Source organism: Acanthisitta chloris, unplaced genomic scaffold (genome assembly GCF_000695815.1).
Source record: "Acanthisitta chloris isolate BGI_N310 unplaced genomic scaffold, ASM69581v1 scaffold29939, whole genome shotgun sequence".
Taxonomy (NCBI): Eukaryota; Metazoa; Chordata; class Aves; order Passeriformes; family Acanthisittidae; genus Acanthisitta; species Acanthisitta chloris.
This window is the reverse complement of record NW_008691435.1, coordinates 1-5347: the sequence shown is the minus strand read 5'-3', so window position 1 is coordinate 5347 and position 5347 is coordinate 1. Positions and strand designations below refer to the sequence as shown.

General features: G+C 42.1%; 1 pseudogene; it reads left to right on the top strand.

The window, feature by feature from the left end:
* Positions 1-216: 216 nt before the first annotated feature.
* Positions 217-1323, top strand: LOC103809397 (annotated as a pseudogene).
* The last annotated feature ends 4024 nt before the right edge of the window (positions 1324-5347 follow it).

Below are 5347 nucleotides of genomic sequence, written 5' to 3'. Positions count from 1 at the left end.
ACATTTTCTGTCTGCAGACACCCTGAGCTTGGTACAAGCCACCAGCCCAGACAACCAGGGAAGCCTCCAGACCCAGGACCACCAGGTTTAAGTAAAAGCAGAACAGTAGATGTGCTGAAGACAGAACAACGGGCACCTGGACGGAGTCCTTCTTCTCTTAGTCTACGGGAATCAAAGTCCAGGACTGATTTTAAGGAAGATCAGAAGCCAAGTATGATGCCCAGTTTTCTCTCAGAAGCCAATCCATTGAGTGCTGTCACTTCAGTTGTGAACAAATTCAATCCCTTTGATTTGATATCGGATTCAGATGCAGCCCATGAAGAAACCAGTAGGAAACAAAAAGCTCCCCCGAAAGAGCAAGGGAAACCTGAGGAGCAGAGGGGCCTTGCAAAACAACCAACTCAACCACAGTCTCCAAAGCCAGCTGTTCAACAACAAGGACCTGCCAGACCTACCCCACAGCAAACTGAGTCTTCCAAAGCAGTGCCTCAGCAGCAGCAGCCTGGGGAACCAAAGCAGGTTCAGAAACCAGGCCATGGCCAACCAGCAGATGCTAAGCAAGACCAAGCGAAACAACCGCCCCAGCCACGAGGACCACAAAAATCTCAGCCACAACAGTCAGAACCAACCAAGCCTGTTCAACAACAAACTCCTGCAAAACCTTCACCAGGCCCAGCAAAACCATCCCCGCAGCAACCTGACAGCGCTAGAACGTCGTCCCAAGCACCACCTCCCACAAAACCTTCATCACAGCAGCCAGCACCTGGAAAACAACCATCTCAACAGCCAGCACGGCAAGGAGGTCCTGCAAAGCCATCGTCCCAGCAAGCAGCACCTCCAAAACAGCCTTCTCAGCAACCTGGACCTGAAAAGCCATCTGCTCAGCAAACGGGACCTGCGAAACAGCCACCGCAGCCTGGACCTGGGAAGCCACCTCCGCAGCAAACGGGGCCTGTGAAACAAGTGCCACCAGGGGCAGGGCCTACAAAACCACCTTCTCAGACTGCAGGGGTTACAAAGCCCCCAGCACAGCAACCAGGACCTACAAAACCACCTGGTCAGCAACCAGGGCCAGACAAACCCCCGCAGCAAAAGCAAGCTGGTGCGAGCCAACCCGCCGAGGCCACCCCAAAGAAAACCTTCTGCCCTCTTTGCACAACCACTGAGCTGCTGCTGCACACCCCAGAAAAGGCCAACTACAACACCTGCACCCAGTGTCACACTGTAGTCTGCAGCCTGTGTGGATTCAATCCTAATCCTCATATCACAGAGGTGAGTAGTTTTGAAATTGATGTTTACTATCAGAGCAACGAATTAAATTGACCTTTGTTATGCTGAAATATCAGGTGTATTCCAGTGCATTGTCATGAGTAGTTAACAAGTTTAGTGAACAAAATCATGCTGTTTCAGAAAACTGCTGATGAGTAGAACAGGGTGAAATTGGAGATTTTAAAAAAAGGGGTAATGGTTTATATAGATTTAGAGGTGTTCTCATTTCCTCATATAAAAAGAGGAGAAACTCCAATGTGGCCTTTGCCTCAATTTGATTGATTTTAAGCACCTGCTGTGTATGTTTATCATAGAATCATAGAATTTAAGGGTTGGAATGGACCTTACAGATCATCTAGTCTCAACCCTCCCTGCCATGGAACTCTGTCCCCTCCTCCAATTCATTGATGAATAACTTGAACAATACTGGGCCCAATATAGAATTTTGGGGGACACCATTAGTGAGAGGCCTCCAACTGGACTCTGTGCCACTGATCCCAACTCTCTGGGATCTACCACTCAGCCAGTTCTCAATCCATCTCACTGTCTACTCATCCAGCCCATCCTTCTTAAGTTTTCCAATGAGGATGCTATGGGACACAGTGTCAAAAGCCTTGCTGAAGTCAAGGTAGACAATGTCCACTGCTCTCCCTTCATCCTTCCAGGCATGGGAATAAGTCTTCATGTGAATGTCTGATCTCTTCTTTCTGCTTGAACAGTTTCTTGTACATCCTGATATGCTAATTTTAAATTTTCTAATGTACTTTGTGTTTGTTTTCAGTACCTACACTTACCAATTTATAGTAATTCAAGCATAAAAGACTTGGCACTGAAGGCTAACTAATGATAATAGCCAGAAGGGGTATTTGGAAAACTTATTTTTGTCTTGTTTTGGTATTGGTGTAGCTGATCTGAGATGCTCATAGGAAGAAACACAGACTGCCACTCTATTTTGAACCTGATAAATAGCATCTCTACATGTAACACTGAATCAAAGCATTGCTGAGACCAGAAAGGTCCTGTGGATATCATGTAATCCAAATCTCTGCTCAAAGCAGTGTCACCTAAAGCAGATTTAACCAGTTTTGACTATCTTCAAGCTTGGAGACTTGACAGCCTCACTGGGCAACCTGTTTGCTCAGTACCACAGTGATTTTAGAACATTGTAGTTGGGTTTCTTTCTACTGCCTATGTTTATTTGTGTGTACCTTCTAACAAACAGTGACTTTTTGCATCCACCAAGTGTATTATTTATTGATTTGTTGTTAAAAATTCCAAGTTTATGCCTGCAAGACTAATGGCAGTAACCACTGGTAGCACATGGCTTGGTTTAGGAGTGTATTCTTGTTTGAGTCTAGGGAAGTTCAGGGTTGAGATAGTTGGCATTAAAACCTGGTCTGGAAAAGGAGTGACTTGAACAGCCATGTGCAGAAATTTCAGAGCATCTAAGCAGGTGTCTATATTATCAAGATATGCATGAGGAAAGATCATAAAGCATATCATTGTGCACTCTTTGGGGTAAAAAAAAAATATATATTTATAAACAAGCAAGAAATATGATGTATTGATGTGAAAGTCAAACAGGAACTTCTGTAGGAAAACTTTCCCTTCAAGTTCTGACAGAATGTTTTTAGATATAAATTTCTTACATGTATTTGTGAGTGTTCAGTTGTTCATTTCTGTAGTTTGCTTCTGGAGCCTCTTGGAGCTTCAAGTTTGCCTTCCTTGTAAAGCCTCAGATTTCCCATGGGAAACAGTCAACAAGCTTGGTATGTTCAAAAGAAATGGATTTGGGGAGAGTTTATGTGAGGAGATCACTAAGTATTTGGAAATTCTGTGAATAACTACTGGTTTGTGGAGTGAGTACTCTGTAAGTGTGGAATTCAGGACTTTTAGACAATAAATACAGCTGCATTTAAGACTAACTGATTGCATACATATGTAAAAGCAGATTTGAATTTCATATTGCACATTGAAATAAACACAGGATATGCATTTATTTTATGATGAAATCATTGCAGTAAATGTAGGTATTGGGCATCTAATTTATTCAGCTATTAGTTCCAATCTCCTGACTCCCACTCAGACTTTTCTTATTTGCTCAGCTTTGCACCACCAGCTGTCTTGCTGAAACTTCCTTGTGGGTGTCCTGCTCCAGTCTGCCATGAAGTGCAGCAAAAATCACATCTGACTTTGTTACTGAACAGTTGGAGCGAAGTAATAGAACCTGCTCTAGCACATAGCAAAACTTGACTTATGTCAGCTGCAAAGGTTTCCACATGAGTTAAGATCAAACTTTCCTTTCAGTTTCTCTTTCCGTTCAGGATTTAATCATGGGATCATAGAATTTTAGGGGTTGGAATGGACCTTACAGATGATCTAATCCCAACTCTCCCTGCCCTGAGCAGGGACACCTCCCCACTAGACAGATTGAGGTTATTAGCAAAAATTTCTGATTCCTTCTTCACAATGGATTGCACATTTCTTTCGGCTTCTTGTATTTTAAGTTCTCCTAAAACATTATTGACCAAAAATCTGTCTCTTGCCTATGGACTTAGTGACTATATCTTCACCTCTTATTGTTATACATTGACTTTCCCTGCTGTTCTTTTATTGCCAAGTTTGATGATTCTGGAATTCTGTGTTGTGCCTCTTCTGTGTCCTGTATAGCCACTGATTTTATTGCTTATGTTAAACCATTACCAACTGGGAAGCAATAGTTTCACATTGGATGTGGGGAGTGAAAGGCATTTAATTAGAAAATAATTTAGATATCTTTTGTTTAACGTTCTCCTCTGTGCAGCTGCTTGAATTACCTTCTTAAGATACTCTTCTTACAAGTGTCTTAGAAGGTAGTTCAGTCTCCAGAACTAATCGAGTGCATCACTGTTCCAATGTAGATCTTTCTACATTTCTATATTCTAGTTCAGTCTCCAGAACTAATCGAGTGAATCACTGTTCCAATGCAGATCTTTCTACATTTCTATATTGTATATTTCTAGCTGATTCTGGAAAGAAAATAGCAGGTTTTTCAAACTGTCTTATGAAGTCGATTCCATGCTTTCTAAAACCATTATAAAAAGTGCAGATTTAAGAAAATTTAATCCATTCTCTACATCTAAACCTCTATTTTAAAATGCAGTAGTACACACACCCTGTTTTAACTCACTAGAGAGAACTGTGTAACCAAGAGCAGAAAGTGATACCTGTATTGCCACAAGGTCAGATCCCTTGAACTGTTTCTCTGAACCACCTGACATTGCAGTCCTCTTGGGGAAAGGAGGAGAGTTGGTGTCTTGGTTTTGTACAGCAGCCTAGAGAGAAAACACACCATCCATAATGTGTTCAGTAACATATGTCTCTCTAATCTGTCTAGGTATTCACACTCCACTCATCACCAAGGCACATGACTGCCTAGCAACGGTTGCATTATGCAGTAATGGAAAAAATTATATAAACAGGTTTGATTGGTACTCTGTTCCCTTTTCCTTTCATTGATATCAGAACCTTGCAACAGGTGTGTGTTTATTTGACTACATGGTGATTTCTTTTTCTCCATTTTTGTTATTTGACATTTTATTTTCCCAAAACAACTCCCATGAGCCATTAGCAAGAGAAGCCACTGCTTCCCAAAGAAGAGATTCATTCCTCTAGGTCAGGGGAGGTTTAGGTTGGATATTAGGAAGAGATTTTTTCCAGAGAGAGTGCTCAGGCATTGGAATGTGCTGCCCAGGGAGGTGGTGGATTCACCATCCCTGGAGGTTTTCAAGCTGAGACTGGATGTGGCACTTAGTGCCATGGTCTAGTGACCACAGTAGGGTTGGATTTGATGGTCTTGGATGTCTTTTCCAACCTGGCTGATTCTATGATTCTATGACTGGAATAAGAGAAGAGTAGGCTTTCTGCAAATGATAAGGAACTATCCGTTTTGTTAAACACTTCTGTATAGTTTTTGATAAAGGTAGGAAAAGGGTGTGAACTGCTGTAGTTAAATCTAAGTGATCAGAGTTTATGCTTGATAGCTGGAGTAAATTTTCCTTCCCTGTGAACAAGTTGTTGGAAGATACCTACAACACAG